This window comes from Bubalus bubalis, chromosome 23 (assembly GCF_019923935.1).
Source record: "Bubalus bubalis isolate 160015118507 breed Murrah chromosome 23, NDDB_SH_1, whole genome shotgun sequence".
In the NCBI taxonomy this organism is placed as follows: Eukaryota; Metazoa; Chordata; class Mammalia; order Artiodactyla; family Bovidae; genus Bubalus; species Bubalus bubalis.
Window position 1 is genome coordinate 39,973,941 of NC_059179.1, and position 20,136 is coordinate 39,994,076.

At 41.4% G+C, this 20,136-nt stretch overlaps 1 protein-coding gene across 2 annotated transcripts in view; it reads left to right on the top strand.

Moving 5' to 3' along the window:
* The window catches only part of LOC102413093 (SEC23 interacting protein), a 39,431-nt gene extending 37,172 nt beyond the window's left edge, over window positions 1–2,259 (top strand). For both annotated transcript variants that reach the window (XM_025273807.3, XM_025273805.3), the window contains exon 19: window positions 756–2,259. The gene's annotated coding sequence lies outside the window, so the exon portion shown is untranslated. The remainder of the gene's footprint in view (window positions 1–755) is intronic.
* The last annotated feature ends 17,877 nt before the right edge of the window (window positions 2,260–20,136 follow it).

The window sequence follows — 20,136 nt, forward strand, 5'->3', positions numbered from 1 at the left end:
GATGCATAAAACAGTGTTGCATATTACAATTGATGCTGTCTTAGATTCATTGAAAGTTTTTAATATCTGGTAGTCCAATTTCTTAGGATACCATAGTCTTGGCTATTATTCCAAATGAATTTTGAAATGATTTAAATTCCCCTGACATTCTTTCTGCACAAAACAAAGCAGAACAAACAAAATCCAAACCATAGCAGTTCTAGGACTGTGACATCATCACCTGCTATGAAAAATTAAGACCCTTTCAGCTTACACATGATTTGTTCACTGTAATTGTTTTATTTTTTCTTATACATGGTTGTAAAACTTAGGCAAGAGCTTAGTTCCTAACAGTATACTGACACTATAAAATAATTTAAAATCGTAACAGTCCTTCTATACATGGTTCATTCAGGCATCGACAGTTTTGCTGAATTTTTTTTCTGTCCTTAAATTTTAGAATCGCTCTTTAAAAAGCTTCATATTAACCTGACAGATAATTCACTATGTTCTGTCTTTTATTTTTTGTACTCATTTTGTTTTGAAGATTATTAAGCTAGTTAACCTTACTGAACACTCCCTGATGGCCTTCTGTCCCTCCAGAAAGCCTGTCTGAGGACTTTGTGTTCACGGACCTTGTTCTTCCAGGCAGTTTGCAGTGTTTGCTTGTCACTTGACAGTGTGTTCTTTTATTTTAGAAAGGAATGACAGTGAGTTTTTGTGTTATGTCTGTAAGTTTGTAAAGTTGACCGAGGACTCTTTTTTTTCTTTTCAAGACTCTTGTCTTTGCAGAAGCTTGCGGTCTAAATTAGAGTGCTGAGAAAATCCTCGGAGGACATTCCCAGTCCGCTCCTGGGATGGCTGACAGAAAAGTGATTCATCGACAGTTCCTGTGCTGTCATTCTCAGATGTAGGGGTTCATTTTAAAGAAAATATACAGGACAAAAAGACAGTGAAAAAAACCAGTACCACATTTGGACTGTGTAGATGAGAAAAAGAAATGTTTAAAATGATGCAGTTTAAAACTCCTCAGACCAGTTCAATTGTACAGTTGTCAAAGTAATATGTGATATCAATGAAGAATATTTGTTGCATGCAAATGGTTGTTTCTTTTTCCTAAAAAACTATTGTCAGTGGTCTATTAAACTTGCATTTTAAAATTAATGTAGTATGTTCTACAGACTTCTCAAGAAACTATAATAATACAGTTTTTTAAAAATTTATGTTCAATTTTTTAAATGTGAATTATAGTTTGGGCTGCTTCAATGCAGGGTTATTTGTATTTGTTAAGCGGAAGTAACCAAAATCACTTCTGTTCCAAGCTCCGCTGTGGTCTTGGAGCCTTCCAGGCTGTTGCTGGGAGGAGAGTGGTGAGAGAAAGTGAGACGCTCTGCACTCACGGAAGTCCTGTGAACGCTCTCCCAGTGTCGCTTCCGCTAGTAGCAGGGAGGAAGCAAGAAGTTTCTCCATTTTGTCACCTATGGTAGCTGTGCAATCGCCTTATTGCTGAAGTTGCAGTTAATATGAGAACCACAGTAGAATTTTTCTGGGTTTGGGTTTTTTTGCCTTGTATTAATTTCACTTATACCAAAGTATTGGGAAGTATGAACTTCTAGACTGTAGCTGTACTTCATCAAAAGACTGTTCTGTGATATTTTACTTTGTTTTACTGTAACTTCAGATTATCTGAATATTTTCCTAATAGTCTATGGGAATGCTGATCTGCTTTTGTTATGCAGTAGGAACGTTTGACACTGTTTACATAGTTCTCATGGAACATAGAATTTTTTGAAAGCCACATATGATACACATTTTTTGTGTATATATATTAGTGTGAATAAAACAGTAACATCAGTGCATTTTTCTAAAGCAGAAAACTTCTGTAATTTTCTTGTCTTCCTTAAAAGTATTCCTTTGAGTTCAGTGTTCATTTACTTTTCATTGTGAGCATCTGCTCTATGGTTAATGTCTAACTATAGCATTTGCTCCTAATAATAGAATTAGGACAGTAGAGTTTTTGAACTGCAGCTGACCCCAGACAGCATATGTTCTAACCACCTTGTTCTGCATCCAAGGACACGACACTAAATGCCTTTCTCAGGCTGCTGGTGGCAGATCTGGGCTGGAGTGCGCTTCCCCCCGCTCCCTCTTGGCCTTCACTTCTCGACACCAGTGCTGTTACTTTTCACTTAATTTCCTCCTGACTTCCCCAACTGATGAAATAAAAATAAGAGTTATTTATGTATATTTTAATAAAATCCAGTTTGATTTTTCAACTTACAGCTGGTTTTGTCTGTATTTTTCAACCTATGTTTTCTGAACATTGAGCAGAGGAGAAACCCTTGAACCAGTGTCCATAGTAGAAACATACACCAGAGCAGTTTTAGTAATCTTGTGATTTTAACACTTCAGAAGATATAACGTAGAATTTGGGGGCATGTATTTATATCCCTCTTCAGTTTCTTAAAAACAAACCTAAAGTCAAAACAGTAAGTAGGTCTGAGGGCAGAGTCTCTTTATCAGCATGTTGTTCACTGTTATAACCGCCCTGCCTAGCACAGTCTTGTCACAAAGTGAGGCACTTGCCAAATATTTGTTGAATAAAACAATTTAGAAAATCAGAAGTAGAATTAAATAAGAGACCTTAGAATGACTGTTCAGACCAAACCCTTTACAAATTACGTATTTTCTTTAATTTTGCTTTCTGTTTAATATATTTATTGTTTTTGTCTGCACAGGTGTTTGCTGCTGCTCTTGGGCCTTCTCTAGTTGCGGTGCAAGGGCTTCTCGCTGTTGTGACTTCTCTTGTTGCAGAGCATGGACCCTAGGTGCTCAGGCTTCAGTAGTTGGGGCCCACGGGCTTAGTTGCCCCGAGGCATGTGGAATCTTTCCAGACCAGGGATCGAACCTGTGTTCCATGCACTGCAGAGATGAATTTTTAAGCCCTGTACCACCAGGAAAGCTCCCCATTTAAATATTTTAGATGAGGGTATAGCTGTTAAGTAAAGCTTGACCTTCTTTTCCCCAGCAGCTCATCCTCTCCAAGGACCCTCCTACCCATTCCTAACCTGGGTTGATGCTCTCATTTTCTTCCAATGAGGGAAGTCAAGCCTCTAGTGATTCTGAAATTGTTTCATATGCAGAGTTCGGGACTAAAGTTAAAAAGCTCCAGTGTCTGAAATCGAAGGTCAAAGAGTTGTTGTAAAACCGGTAAGGACGACCTAGGTCTGGTTTGTCTAGGATGCTTTGAGCTGCAGACACTGAATGCTCTGATTTTACTCCAAGTTAATGGTTCTCATTGTGCCAATGATTTGGCACTGGTTAGTATGAGTTATTAATAGTTCCCCAAGGCAGGTCCTCTAAAGCGAGTTGATAGAATTTAGTTCCGTTATGAGTTATGACAAACTTAGGCAGCATATTAAAAATAAGGGACATTACTTTGCTGACAAAGTGTCTATCTAGTCAGAGCTATGGTTTTTCCAGTAGTCATGTATGAATGTGAGAGTTGGACCATAAAGAAGGGTGAACACCAAAGGATTGATACTTTTGAGCTGTGGTGTTGGAGAAGACGCTTGAGAGTCCCTTGGACTGCAAGGAAACCAAACCAGTCAATCCTAAAGGAAATCAGTCCTGAATGTTCATTGGAAGGACTGATGCTGAAGCTGAGGCTTCAATACTTTGGCCACCTGATGCGAAGAGCCAATTCATTAGAAAAGACTCTGATACTGGGAAAGATTGAAGGCGGGAGGAAAAGGGGATGACAGAGGATGAGATGGTTGGATGACATCACCAACTCCATGAACATGAGTTTGAGCAAGCTCTGGGAGATGGTGAAGGACAGGGAAGCCTGGCATGCTGCAGTCTGTGGGGTCACAAAGAGTCACATGGCTGAGCGACTGAACAACAAGCTGAGGTGCTGACATGGCATTTCTGCTCTTGTCCGTCTCCCTGCAAAGCACCAGATGGACCGTCAGTTGACTTGACTCCTTGCTATTTCTATAAGACTTCCAACAGGTATCAGTCTTTTTCTGGTATTTCACCTCTAAAGTGAGCTTACCAGAATCTTGACAGTATGTTAAAGACCACTGGTGCCCACCTGCCGTTGTGTCCAAGCTCTCTTCCTCTTAGCTGTGGGACCCACGCAAGATCATTTTTGCCTAAGCTCTTGGCAAAGTGTTTCTGGTCAGTTTCTTCTTTGATGAAATTCCTCAACCTCACAGTTGTGAAGCTTAAATGAAAATATGAGTAAAGAGAATATAGTGGTTCTGGGCTTTAGTAAGCGCTCAGAACATTAGCTAATTATCACTACTGTTGCTCTTTTTATCACGAGCACTCAGATTCAGGGAAGACCCACGTCTGTGCCACTTGCAGTCCTCCCTGGGCTGCACTCGGCCAGGTTTCTTGTCTCTGAGGGATGCGGGAGGGCGGAACGTCCTCCAGATGCCAGGTGTCTGCAGGTGTGCAGGTCTAGAGGTGGAGGTGACGGGAGGACACAGGAGATGTGGAGCCAGTTGGGGTGGGGCTAGTGGCGGGGGTGGTAGTGCTCCTGAGTCTGTCTTCGTGCAGGTCAGTGGGACTCTGAGAAAGCACCTTTGAATAACTTCTACGTGCCCTGATTCTCTAAGCTCCTTTTGGTATAAGGATCGAAAAAACACGTTTTCCTCCCTAAATTCTGCCTTCTTTTCTCCCTGATATTTTATTTTCCTGCTTTAAAACACCAACTATGCTGCAGATTTTCTCAAACCTATTGGCTCCATGAACAGAGGAGCCTGACGGGTTACATCCCATGGGGTTGCAAAGAGTCAGACATGACAAGTCTCTTGGCATGCATTCAGCTTTGGCCCCACAGAGCTCTGAGGGTGACTTCATGTTGTTAACACTAGTGGGCGCTCGTGAGACAGTGCAGCCTCCTCATTTAATGCTTCCTTCTTGCAAGTCTCAAAGCAACTGAAACGCATTTAGATGGTATTCACACTTCGTGACAGTAAGTGGTCAAGGTATATGTTTAATACAGGAAACCTCAGAGTGACCTGTAGAACAGACCAGGGATTAGCGAGGACGCATCCTGGAGACAGTGGCCAGTGCTGCATATTTGCTAGGGGCTGAGCTGCAGTTCAGGTTCATGGACAGGTGGAGTCGGTGTACCTGGGGTGACCCACTGTGTTTTTCTTTCACTTATCCTGTTAAAGAGCGACGTTTGAAAAGTTTTATCGTAGAGATTTTCATATACTCCAAAGTGTGGAGAAGGGTGTAATGAATTGCCATGGATGGACCCCTGCCCTTGCCTCTGGTGATGCCAGGGTCTGCCTCTCTGTAACCTAAAAGACAGGTGAGCAGTGGCAGCCAGGCCCAAGTGGGGAAAGAAAGTGCGTTCAAGACGTGGAAAGACCTGAGCGGGAAAACGGCGTCACACAGTGGGGCGACTGGAAGAAAGTAAGTTGTGCGTGAAGCACAATAAGAGCTGTTTGAATGTGTTGAGTATGGTTTTCATTAAAATTGTTTTAAAGACAACATTTCTAGTGGTGCTTTTTCTTTTTGTAAGCCACCTGCTGGCATTCACTCTTGCTGAAAGGAACGTGGTTTGGAATATTGGAAAGTGCTCACTACCAGCCAAGAGGCATTCTTTTTTTCCTGTGTCTCTCAGAGCATGTGCCCAGCTGTATCTCCGAGACCTGCCTGCTTCTCTTTCCAAGGAACTGTCTAAATGCGTTTCAGTTGCTTTGAGACTTGCAAGAAGGAAGCATTAAATGAAGAGGCTGCACTGTCTCATTAGTCAGTAGGTAAAAAACTGTTTTGGAGAGTACTTCTCACTTTTGGAGAAGCTTCTCATGAAGGAGGCTGTAATAGTTCTGAATGTTACTCCTTAGAATAGAACTGGGGAGAGGAATTTGTGTTTTGGGGCATGGACTGTGTTTCAGGCGCTGTGCAAACTCTTTCGTGTCTTTACAGAAACCCCATGGGAGTAGGTTTATTCTTCCATTTTACAGATAAGAGAACCGAGGCTCACAGAAGCTAGCCATCTTGCCAGGGCCACACAGTTAATGGCAGGGAAGAATAGAGTGTACTTAAGACTCAAAAATAGAAGGAGATCTCTGCTATAGGAAGATACTTGCAAATTGCCTCTTTTTGAAACACCTAGGCAGTCACAACACTACCTCCCCTGCTTGTTTTTCTTCCCTCCCACAAGCAAAAGCATTTTCAAAGGATCCTTTGAAAGAAAAGGGTAAGTTTTAGGAGGTGTGGATTATAATTTGCTTTGTTGTTTGCACCTGGAGTGCTTTTTCTTTTTAACGTAGAGGGTAAAAGCCTCGTTAGTGGAGATTCCCAAATATTGGTCTGAACAGGACCTAAATGTTTGAATAACTACCCTTTGAACTGAAAAGAGAAATAAAAAGATGGTCCTTTGTCCTTAAAAAAAGAGTGTAGAGGTGTCCTAGCTTGTGTGCCCGCCTGAATGTCTCAGTGACCGGTCCCAGGTTTTAGATGTTCCCTTGGGGTTGGTTCTCCATTCTCACTGCCATCACCCTGGCTTTCCTTTAGCCCAGGCCACCGAGACACCGTGCAACCCTCCAGCATCCTCTGCCCTCCCCTCTCCCTGTTGGGGGCTTTCTCTGGTTCAGAATTTCCTGTCCTCCTCTCTCCGCTGCCCCAGCCTCTCTGCCGCCTTTCCTGCTGCTCCCGCAGTATGAACCAAGCTGGCTATTCATTTTCCCAGTTTGCTCTTCCTTTATCATCCCCTCCTGGCCTCTGCAGGAGACCAGAGCCTCGGGCTCCCACCTTCTCCACAAAGCCTCTGCCCTCCAGAAATCCTAAATAGGGCTGCTTCGCCAGTGCTGCTTGGTGATGTTGAATCGACATTTTACCCTGGTTTGGTCACAGGTGTCTTAAAGAGCATCGTTCAACAGGGGAGAATGACTAGCATGGGATTCCAGCCTCCACATCAGAGGGAGGCAAAGCCCCAGGGCACAGAAAAGCCGATAAGAATGCCTTTCCTCCCTTCCCTGAGGCTGGCGGCCTCTGCCTCTCTGTCTTCCACCTGCACCCCTCCCCAGACACAGTGGGAACGTGAGTTTCTCATCTCACAGCTACATCTTGACCCTTGTGGGCATCCATCAGGTAAAAGGAAGACTTCATGTGTAGATTTCAGCAAGTGGCTGGCAGGGAAGGAGGTGCATGGTTCTAAACATGCAGTTACCTGGTAAGGTGTCCTTTATAGGCTGGAATTTCATATTAAGGATCTGGATTTAATGCTTTCTGTTCCCCCTATTTAATAAAACACCTTATTACAAAACTTTTCCTGTGAAAAGGTACATTATAAAATCCCCTCCCCACTCAAAGAATCAGTTCAGTTCAGTCCAGTCGCCCAGTTGTGTCCGACTCTGTGAGTTGTGCCCATGGACTGCAGTACGCCAGGCTTCCCTGTCCATCACCAACTCCCGGAGTTTACCCAAACTTACGTCCATCGAGTCAGTGATGCCATCCAACCGTCTCATTCTCTGTCGTCCCCTTTTCCTCGCGCCTTCAATCTTTCCCAGCATCAGGGTCTTTTCCAATGAGTCAGTTCTTTGCATCAGGTGGCCAAAGTATTGGAGTTTCAGCTTCAGCATCAGTCCTTCCAATGAACACGGGCTGATCTCATTTAGGATGGACTGGTTGGATCTCCTTGCAGTCTAAGGGGCTCTCAAGAGTCTTCTCCAACACCACAGTTCAAAAGCATCAATTCTTCAGTGCTTAGCTTTCTTTATAGTCAAACTCTCACATCCATACATGACTACTGGAAAAACCATAGCTTTGACTAGATGGACCTTTGTTGGTGAAGTACTGTCTCTGCTTTTTAATATGCTGTCTTGGTTGGTCATAGCTTTTCTTCCAAGGAGCAAGCATCTTTTAATTTCATGGCTGCAGTCACCATCTGCAGTGATTTTGAAGCCCCCCAAAATAAAGTCTGTCACTGTTTCCATTGTTTCCTCATCTATTTGCCACGAAATGATGGGACCAGATGCCATGATCTTATTTTTCTGAATGTTGAGCTTTAAGCCAACTTTTTCACTCTCCTCTTTCACTTTCATCAAGAGGCTCTTTAGTTCTTCACTTTCTGCCATAAGGGTGGTGTCATCTGTATATCTGAGGTTATTGATATTTCTCCCAGCAATCTTGATTTTAGCTTGTGTTTCATCCAGCCTGGCATTTCACATGCTGTACTCTTCATATAAGTTAAATAAGCTGGGTGAAAAGATACAGCCTTGATGTACTCCATTCCCGATTTGGAACCAGTCTGTTGTTCCATGTCCAGTTCTAACTGTTGTTTCTTGACCTGCATACAGATTTCTCAAGAGGCAGGTCAGGTGGTCTGGTATTCCCATCTCTTTAAACTGTAATTTTTCCCAAAGTATCATCTCAGGTCAAAATACTTAGTTTCTTTAAATAATATCTGTGATACCCTTTATTAGATGGACTTTTCTGGATACATTCAGAAATTCTTGTCTGTTTTGAAGGTTTCTGTCATTTTCATTAGAAATTCTTTAGGTAGGTCATGGGTGTGAGAGGGAGGGAGTTTATTTTATTCAGCATTCGCTAGGCCAACTCTTCAGTCTTATAATTCAAAATATACACTTGTAATAGAAAGTTGTTTTTTTTTGAGGCTGTGTTTCATTTCTTTTAGCTCAAGTATCTTTTACAGAACTTCCGTTAAAATTCATTTTCTGATGCCACTTTTCATTTTTCAACAAATTTCAGAATCAAGCCTTCAATGCTTCCACTTTCTTTCCTCTTTTCCCAGTCAGTTTTGTCAACACCTGAGTCTACTCAGGCTGTGGTCTTTGGATGACTGTGTGTGATTATCTCCCTCTATCATTACTTCTTATTGCCTGGGGCCTGTGGAGTTTTATTCTCTAGAAAATGACAATATTTTGCCAACTGAAAATTAGAGTTTACCTCTACTGTACACGATGAGCTTTGAATGGGTGAATTTGAGTCTCAGTCCCTTCCAGATGAAATCTGTAAAGAGGAAGGTTTCTGAATCCTTGGGCATCGATAGCTGAACATGTGCTGCTTATCTGCAGAGAATTAAATCCAGTCTGCTGGCTGGATTGTAGAGTCACGTCTGTCATTCACTTTCTTTGGAGCTGAAAGAGGAGCATGAAGGCTCCTCTTGGCATATCTTAAAGTTCTGGAAAGAACTTTCTTGAATTGCAAGAGTGAATGTGTGCAGTTAGCTGAAACTAAATTCCCATTTGCCAGGCCCCAAAGGGAAATGAATATTTAAAGAAGTTTTTATTTTATAGCTGTTTAGCTCTGCAAAGTGCAGATCCCAACCAACTTTAAAGTGTTCAGTTTTATTTTTTTTGCTTTTGAATTTTATTTCATTTTAAGAGTGTCACATCTAAAGAAAAGACACCGTTGTTCATAAGACATATTTAGTATGGTGAAGTAGAGAACAAGATCAGTTTTTCTTAAACCTGCTTTAAGTCAAGAAAACATTTCACAAAAATAAGTATATATGCTTTAATTTCTATAAACAATGTGTGTGTTAACAATATTTGGCTAAAATTCATTTCACATTAATCAATTTCACAGTTTTAACTTTTGTCTGGAATTAACTGTCCCATCCTTTTTAGCTGTGGAAGAAAGTACTCCACAGATTTTTCTTTGATGAATTTTTAGCAAGTTACAATATCTGAAAAGGTCACAAACAGATAAGTCACTAAAACAGACTCATACACTTGAAATAAAATTTTCATCCTCATTACTTACCTTAAAAAATACAAATTAAAATGTAAAAGAAGGGACTTGTTTTTTTAACTGCTCATAATGCCAAATTAAAAAAAAGATTGGCGTGAAAGCTCATCCATTGCTGGCAGAAATATCAACTGATACTTCTTTTCCAGAAGACAATTTGGTGTAATATGTATCAAGAGCCTTAAAATGGTCTGTACCTTTTAACCCAGTAATTTCACTCTGAGAAACAGAGTCTTTGAAAAAATGGACAAAGATTTATATATCCTGGATTGTTCATCCTGGGAGAGTTACAGAGTGAAAGTCTGGAAACAAATGTTCAGGGTAGTTTAAACAAAATTACATGGTCAGTTTGGGAAGAAGTTGGAGGAGAAGTGGGAAGAAGACTTGGAAATTCACAAATTTCTAGTTTTGGCCACGAAGAGTCTTATTGGACAGTAAGAGCCCATGGACAGTTCGATGTAAGTCTGTATTTCTGTAACTATAACAACAGCCCAGTTGTATTGCTGCCAGGCAGGCTGGCAGCACTACCTGTACAAGGTCAGCTTGTCAGACAGGGCTGCCATCCTAGCTCAGATGACGCGAGCTAGAAATAGCCCAGTCTAGGAGATCAGTGGATGTGCAGAGCTTGAACTGTGGCTGGAGCTGGGGGCACAGGACTCCTCCTAACAAGTCCTCCGCAATCTGAGAATCAGAAAGGGGAGGGAGCCTGGTCAGGGTCGCAGATAGTGACAAAACCAGCGTTGCAATCTCCTGAGCCCAAGTTCATCTGTGTCCATTTTGAATCCCAAAGAGAATAGCTCCTTTTTATGTAACTCTGGCATTTGTGGCATCAGAATGGCATTGGCCCATTTTATAGATAAGGAAACTGAGATCAGCAACATGGAGTGACTATCCAAGATCACATTATAAGTAACTGGTGGCATTGTGGTCAGAGTAGAGAAAAGAAAATTTTTTAAAAAATGAGATGAAAATTCAAGCTTTTAGTTTTCCTCCAATGTTTGGACAAAGTCTTGGAGGTTGCTGACCAATATTCTTTCTTTAGTGGATTTGGAAGAGAGAGGAGTGTGTTATCATCTGAAAAAAAGTCCTCCTATTCTTCACATGTGGCTGGGTCTCCCACAGTATCCTTCCCTTGTCTTTTTCTGCCTCATGTAACTGTTGATAAGGTACCACTGGGGACCTGGGACAGCTGTTTCTTCACTCTAGTGACTTGTGAGAACATTTTGTTTTTTCTCCCTATGGGCGGATACTACCTACCTGTCCACCACTCCTGCTTTGGTGCTTTGTCAGGATCCCACATTTGTCTCACCCGAGGGAACATGTGTGGTGGTGATGATGGATATTTTTTTTTCCGATGCAAAATACAGTCTTAAAACTTTATAAACTTGAGTCAGATCCATTAAAAAAACTTTACAAGCAGCTTTAATAGTTAGCGTTACTCCTTTTGCTGAACCTCACTTTCCTCTTGGCAGAAGACTTTCATGAACTTTTTGCATTTGATATTTGCACTAATTAAGGGAGGGAGACAAGCTGGGGATGAGCATCTCCATCTTTAATTAGATGAGAGAACCAAAATTCCCAGAGGTGCTGTGACTTGTCTAAAGTGACTCAGAGCAGTGAGCGGTGAAGCTGGGACTTGAACTCAAGTCTCCCTCAAAGTCCAGTCCTCTGACTGTGGCATCATTCTGTTTCTGTGTGGAAATACATTATTTATCAGTACAGGCAATTCTCACGGTCCTTGAAATTTATAAACATGAAATAGCTCTCGGCATTGTGTTGGACTGAAAATTTGGAAAATGCAGAGAAGCATAAATGAGAAAATAACGATCACACATATTCTGCTCTCACCATTTTGCATTTTTCCTTAGTAAAATGGGGTCACATTATAATATTTGGAACTTCCTTTTTTCATTTACTGTTTCTTAAATTTTGTCTGTTATGGAAACAATTTTCTATAAAGTCAAATTGATTTTTACTTTCACTTATTTTTTGTTGTTTTCAGTTTTCCATATACATATGCATATGTATGTGTGTGTGGATAGATGTAGATCTATCTATCTACATACATCTAGATACACCATACATACATCATAGAAGTTGATCAGATCAACTTATTTTTTTACTGTTTAAAAAAAATAAATTATTTATTTTTGGCTATGCTGGGTCTTTGTTACTACGAGGGCTTTTCTCTAGTGGTGCTTGAGCTTCTTATTGCCGTGGCTTCTCTTGTTGCAGAGCGCAGGCTCTAGGGCTCGTGGGCTTCAGTAGTGTGGCTCCCAGCTCTAGAGCACAGACTCAGTAGTTGTGGCACGTGGGCTTAGTTGCCCCGAGGCATGTGGGATCTTTCTGGATTAGGGATGGAACCTGTGTCTCCTGCAATGGCAGGTGGATTCTTTTAGCACTGAGCCACCAGGGAGGCCCCTGCTAATGAACCTTTTGATGAACCTCCTTTCAGAGAAAGCTTCGTGAACATGTGAATTAGATTTTAAATTCAATCACTGAATAGGTTTAAGATTTCTCAGAGGTCAAATGATATAGGAAGTTGCTAAGGAAATAAGTCTTTGTTCCCTTGATTTTATTTGAGTCTTTGTACAACCTCTTTTCAACCTTAAAATCACCTTCAAGATTCTGTTTCCTGAATGGTTGTTTTGGTATTTCCCAACCTGTAGGTTTCAAGTAGATTTAACTCAGTCACTTAGCTACCTAGTAAAGTGGTGGTTCTATTTTTTTCAGGCCAAAAATAATTCTGCTAAAAAACTAAATTAAAAAAAAAAGTGAGACAGTGATGGGAAATATGAATTCTAGAAGACATTCCTCTGTTAGAACATGCTGACCTTTTTTTTCTTTAACCAAAAGGGGGTAAATTGTTTCTAAACTACAAACTGGTTTCACCAGTGGATGCCATTTAAGTATGGCTTACATGTATGATCGTGTAAGCCTAATGATTGAGTTTCTGACCTTTCAGAATCTTCTGGAAAGGGTTCCTAGTTCAGGAAGTTTTGAGTTGTCTTGTTTATGCTGTGTATTTGATGTATATTGCATTCATTTGTTTTCATTTGGGACATACATCTTACTTTAGAACTTGATCTGACTTATGTAGCTAATGTTAGCAATTTTTAAAATCTCTTTTGTAGTATTTGTTAATTTCACTTATTTGCTGCTGCTGCTGCTAAGTCGCTTCAGTCGTGTCTGACTCTGTGCGACCCCATAGACGGCAGCCCAACAGGCTCCCTCGTCCCTGGGATTCTCCAGGCAAGAACACTGGAGTGGGTTGCCATTTCCTTCTCCAATGCAGGAAAATGAAAAGTGAAAGTGAAGTCGCTCAGTCGTGTCCGACTCTTTGCGACCCCATGGACTGCAGCCTATCAGGCTCCTCCGTCTATGGGGTTTTCCAGGCAAGAGTACTGGAGTGGGGTGCCATCACCTTCTCCATTCACTTATTTACTCATTTAAAAATGAAAATTGTTGAATTTGAAAAATAGATAAATGTATGTGGATAACTGAATCAGTTTGGTGTCCACCTGAAACCCACAACATGGTTAATCAACTATGTGCTGTGCTGTGCTTAGTTGTTTAGTCTAGTCCAGCTCTTTGCGACCCCATAGACTGTAGCCTGCCAGGCTTCTTTGTCCATGGGATTCTCCAGATAAGAATACTGGAGTGGGTTGCCATGCCCTCCTCCTAACCCAGGGATTGAACCCAAGTCTCCCAAGTTGTAGGTGGATTCTTTACCATCTGAGCCACCAAGGAAGCCCAAGAATACTGCAGTGGGTAGCCCATCCCTTCTCCAGGGGATCTGCCTGACCCAGGAATTGAACCAGGGTCTCCTGCATTGCAGGTGGATTCTTTACCAGTTGAGCTACCAGGGAAGACCCTAATCAACTATACTCCAATATAAAATAAAAAGTTAAAATTTTTAACTTGAAATTTGCCTTTGATCATAAAACTTTGATTTCAGAACATGTAATTATTGGCTTTAGTGTATCGTTTCCTCACAAATCTGTTCAGACTCTCTATTTACATTCTAAAAGTCTTAAATCCAAATTATGTATATAAGAAGGGAGGAAGGGGAGCAGAGTAACCCACCTAATGTTGTCTCTTACCAAGCAATAGTATCTTCCAGAATATTCTTGTTCCTTTTTAGCTTTTTTCCCCACCCAATTTTTATCATCCAACTCATAACGTTTTTCAGTTGTGATGCCATAAGGGAGACTTCCACTTCCAGTGATGGTAGACTAGCTGATTGTACACCAACCCTCCCACTAAAAACAACTAGAAAATATATGGAAAAAGTGTTTGAAGGTAGCAGAGACCTACCAAAGAAGCGAGGTACAAGGGATTCTGAAAAAGACCCCCATCATTTCAACTTGGACTTCTAACAAGCTATTCCTTCAGACGGGGATAAAACAGAAGTAGAGCAGCCTTCACAAGGACTATGGCCCAGATTTACATTGGCTTAATCCTGGATTCGGAGAAGGCGATGGCACCCCACTCCAGTACTCTTGCCTGGAAAATTCCATGGATGGAGGAGCCTGGTAGGCTGCAGTCCATGGGGTCTCTAAGAGTTGGACATGACTGAGCGACTTCACTTTCACTTTTCACTTTCATGCATTGGAGAAGGAAATGGCAACCCACTCCAGTGTTCTTGCCTGGAGAATCCCAGGGACGGGGGAGCCCGGTGGGCTGCCGTCTCTGGGGTCGCACAGAGTCAGACACGACTGAAGTGACTTAGCAGCAACAATCCTTGATTGTAAAGTGATCTACCCGTCTCCAAACTGCCTGCAAGAGGCAAAACACATTTTTTGGGGAAGATAACATCATCTAGAGCTTCAAATTTACTGTATAGTTTTGCATACATGATAACTAATCTATATGACTAAAAGCCAAAAAAAAAAAAAAAAAAAAAGACAGACCTATAGTACATCCGGAGAAGACAATGGCACCCCACTCCAGTACTCTTGCCTGGAAAATCCCATGGATGGAAGAGCCTGGTGGGCTGCAGTCCATGGGGTTGCTAAGAGTCAGGCACGACTGAGCGACTTCACTTTCACTTTTCATTTTCATGCATTGGAGAAGGAAATGGCAACCCACTCCAGTGTTCTTGCCTGGAGAATCCCAGGGATGGGGAAGCCTGGTGGGCTGCCGTCCCTGGGGTCACACAGAGTCGGACACGACTGAAGCGACTTAGCAGCAGCAGCAGCAGCATAGTACATCCAGACATTGGGGTTTCTTAGACACAGATTTAAAATAACGGCGATTAATATTGTCAAGAAATAGGATGACAATTTGGAGACTTCTTTCAGAGAACTGGGCTTCCTTTGTGGCTCAGACAGTAAAGGATCCAGGTTCAATCCCAGGGTTGGGCAGATTCCCTGGAGAAAGGAATGGCTAACCACTCCAGTATTCTTGCCTGGAGAATTCCATTGACAGAAGAGCCTGGTGGGCTACAGTCCATGGGGTCGCAAAGAGTTGGACATGACTGAGTGATTAACAATTTTAGAGAACTATATATAGTTCTAAATATATATATATAAACTATATATATATAGTTCTAACTAAATATATATATAGTTCTAATATATATATATATACACACACACACACACACACACACATATATATAACTGAATGGAAATTCTAGAACTGAGCACTATAGTAATGGAAGATAAGAATTCAGTAGTGAATTTCATACCAGGTAGGACATAACTGAAGAGACAAATAGTAGATTGGTAAGAAAGTCAGAAAGAAATAGATTGAAACTCACAGAGGAAAAAGATAGAAAGCACAGGAAAGAGTGTAAGAGATATATGGAATATGGTGGAAAATCTAAATATGTGTAATTGGGGTCCACAAAGCAAGGAGGACAGAGAGAGAGCATTATTTGAAGAGATAATGAGGATTTTCCAAAACTGGTGAATGGTTTCAAGAAACACTGTAAACCCTTGTCTGGACACAAAGAAAGCCACACGCTAAGGCACATTGTGATAAAATGCTAGGTGGCTTGAAATCACTCCTTCAGTTGCTATTGGCAAGAATGTCTTCAGCTCAGTGGGCAGCACCGTGGCTATGAATTCCCACAACTGCTTCCAGAGCTTTGCCTTTAAATTCTTACCACACCCGTCTCTCTTTCGGGGTGCAGTTTCTAAGGACCAGCTTTCGGTCTTTGGTCTTCGTAAGAGCTCTGCGCACCCAGCGGTGGAGTTCTCCTCTCGCTGCGCTTTTGTCTGTGGCCCCAGGGGAGCACACTCAGTGCCTCGTGTGTCCTCGCTGGCCTCCTGCTGAGGGGCTGGAAACACATTGCCAATTTTTTTTTCCTTTGGCTGTGCCTCTCAGCTTGTGGGATCTTAGTTCTCTGACCAGGGATTGAAACCGGTCAGCAGTGAAAGCGTGGAGTCCTAACCACTGGACCACCAGGGAATTACCAGGTTTCCTATCTTTGTTCCACCACTTACTCATCATGTGATTTCACTTCTTGAAGCTTTCAGTCCTAAAATGTACAATAAAGATGATAATGGTTATTTACACTTTTTAGGGGTATTATGAGAATTAGATGAGTTCATGGATGTAAAATTTTTGTCATACAGGAATTAATGGAATTAGTGAATGAGTTTATTTTTAAATCTCCTCAACCCATGTCTTCAGTCTGATTGGCAGCCACATATTCCTGCCTTAATAATAGCTGAGGCTTCTTCAGATTTTTGTGCCTGGCTCATCCCAGTGGGAAGTAACATGAAAGGAGAGGAGGTGGTATACATTTTGCATCAGAGGAGAGAGCTTAAAAATTAATCTCCTTAAGTATGTACAAGAGTTGGTGAACTTCACCTTTCAAAAGAAGTGAACATTCACAAGGAGTTAGAAAAGTTTCTTAAGAACCAGAGAAATCAGATCCTGAAAAGATCAAATAAGCCACCTAGATTGTTAAACATTGCCACTCTTACTACCCTGACCCAATTTAAATTTGGTTCCTGTTTCTGCCTTAAAACAAAAAAAAAAGATGCATAAAATATATACCATTTTCTCTATCATAAAATTCTTTAATAACAATTCCATTAATTTGGACCCTGTATCCCTGATTCAGCTGCCTTCTGACTACTGTTAACTCCTTGACTGATGCATTTTAATATATGCATGTGAGTCAAGAAACACCAGGAGTAACAGGCAAATTTGGCCTTGGAGTACGGAATGAAGCAGGGTGCAGGCCAATAGACTTCTGCCGAGAGAACGCACTGGTCATAGTAAACACCCTCTTCCAACAACACAAGACAAGACTCTACACATGGACATCACCAGATGGTCGACACCAAAATCAGATTAATTATATTCTTTGCAGCCAAAGATGGAGAAGCTCTATACAGTCAGCAAAAACAAGACCAGGAGCTGACTGTGGCTCACATCATGAACTCCTTATTGCCAAATTCAGACTGAAATTGAAGAAAGTGGAGGAAACCACTAGACCATTCAGGTATGAACTAAATGAAATCCCTTATGACTCTACAGTGGAAGTGAGAAATAGATTTAAGGAACTAGATCTGATAGACAGAGTGCCTGATGAACTATGGATGGAGGTTTGTGACATTGTACATGAGACAGGAATCAAGACTATCCTCAAGAAAAAGAAATGCAAAAAAGCAAAATGGCTGTCTGAGGAAGTGTTACAAATAGCTGTGAAAAGAAAGGAAGCGAAAAGCAAAGGAGAAAAGGAAAGATATACCCATTTGAATGCAGAGCTACAAAGAAGAGCAAGGAGCAATAAGAAAGCCTTCCTCAGTGATCAATGCAAAGAAAAAGAGGAACACAATAGAATGGGAAAGACTAGAGATCTCTTCAAGAAAATTAGAGATACCAAGGGAACATTTCATGCAAAGACGGGCTCCATGAAGGACAGAAATGGTAGGGACCTAACAGAAGCAGAAGATAGTAAGAAGAGGTGGCAAGAATACACAGAAGAACTGTACAAAAAAGATCTTCATGACCCAGATAATCACGACGGTATGATCACTCACCTAGAGCCAGACATCGTAGAATGTGAAGTCAAGTGGGCCTTAGGAAGCATCACTATGAACAAAGCTAGTGGAGGTGGTAGAATTCCAGTTGAGCTATTTCAAATCCTGAAAGATGATGCTGTGAAAGTGCTGCACTCAATATGCTGGCAAATTTGGAAATCTCAGCAGTGGCCACAGGACTGGAAAAGGTCAGTTTTCATTCCAGTCCAAAGAAAGACAATGCCAAAGAATGCTCAAACTACAATTACACTCATCTCACACACTAGTAAAGTGATGCTTAAAATTCTCCAAGCCAGGCTTCAGCAATACGTGAACCATGAACTTCCAGATGTTCAAGCTGGTTTTAGAAAAGGCAGAGGAACCAGGGATCAAATTGCTAACATCCACTGGATCATCGAAAAAGCAAGAGAGTTCCAGAAAAACATCTATTTCTGCTTTATTGACTATGCCAAAGCCTTTGACTGTGTGGATCACAATAAACTGTGGAAAATTCTGAAAGAGATGGGAATACCAGACCACCTGACCTGCCTTTTGAGAAACCTGTATGCAGGTTAGGAAGCAACAGTTAGAACTGGACATGGAACAACAGACTGGTTCCAAAAAGGAAAAGGAGTACGTAAGGCTATATATTGTCACCCTGATTATTTAACTTATACGCAGAGTACATCATGAGAAACGCTGGGCTGGATGAAGCACAAGCTGGAATCAAGATTGCCGGGAGAAATATCAGTAACCTCAGATATGCAAATGACATCACCCTTATGGCAGAAAGTGAAGAAGAACTAAAGAGCCTCTTGATGAAAGTGAAAAAGTTGGCTTAAAGATCAACATTCAGAGAACTAAGATCATGGCATCCGGTCCCATCACATCATGGCAAAAAGATGGAGAAACAGTGGAAACAGTGGCTGACTTTATTTTTCTGGGCTCCAAAATCACTGCAGATGGTGATTGCAGCCATGAAATGAAAAGACACTTACTCCTTGGAAGGAAAGTTATGACCAACCTAGACAGCATATCAAAAAGCAGAGACATTACTTTGTCAACAAAGGTCCATCTAGTCAAGGCTATGGTTTTTCCAGTGGTCATGTATGGATGTGAGAGTTGGAGTATAAAGAAAGCTGAGTGCCGAAGAATTGAAGCTTTTGAACTGTGGTGTTGGAGAAAACTCTTGAGAGTCCCTTGGACTGCAAGGAGATCCAACCAGTCCATCCTAAAGGAGATTAGTCCGGTGTTCATTGGAAGGACTGATGTTGAAGCTGAAACTCCAATACTTTGGCCGCCTGATGCAAAGAGCTGACTCATTTGAAAATACCCTGATTCTGGGAAAGATTGAAGGCAGGAGGAGAAGGGAATGACAGAAGATAAGAAGGTTGGATGGCATCACCGACTCAATGGACATGGGTTTGGGTGGACTTTGGGAGTTGGTGATGGACAGGGAGGCCTGGCGTGCTGCGGTTCATGGGGTCACAAAGAGTCAGACACGACTGAGTGACTGAACTGAACTGATGAACTCATACACATTTTCTGTAATTATTATACTGCAAAATATTTTATTCTCATTGTGTTCTTTTTCTTTAGGTAAATATATAGTTATACAAAAAAATTGTTGCATAAAATTGGAAATTAAAATCTCACTCAAAGAGTATTTCTAACCATTATTAGCATCAACTTATCTGATATTTGGCTCTCCATTCAGAGAATTAAGAGAAATCTCCATCCACAGAGCATTTATTTTATCAGGCACCAGGAGAAGCCATCACTGTGCTGGATCTCATTTGGTCTTCACAGCAACCTGGAGAAGTCTTTACTTTAGGCCCAGGGCATCATTTTTTTTTTTTTTTTTCCACTAGGCAGACATTTCATTTTAATACAATATAAAATTACTATTATTTTTGGCTTCACTGCAAAAGATCATGCCCTGTGGGATCTTAGTTCACCAACCAGGGATTGAACCCATATCCCCTACAGAGGAAACATGGAGTCATCACCACTGACCCCCAAGGAAGTCCCATGAATATAAAATTGTACAGAAGTAATATGAGATATCTTAGTCTGTTGGACTGCTATAGAAACTACCACGGACTGTGTGTATTACAAACAACAGAAATTTATTTCTCACAGTTTTAGAAGCTGAGAAATCCAAGATGAAGGTGTCAGTAGATTCAGTATCTTGTGAGAGCCCACTTTCCTGATTTGTAGACGGCTGTCTTCTCACTGTGTCCTCACATGTCAGAAGGGGTGAAGGAGCTCCCTGTGGTCTTTTTCATAAGGGTACTAATCCCTTTTGTGAGGACTCCACCCTTGTGACCTAATTACCTTCTAAAGGCTCCACCTCCTAATATCATCACATTCAGTTCAGTTCAGTTTAGTCACTCAGTCGTGTCCGACTCTTTGCGACCCCATGAACCACAGCATG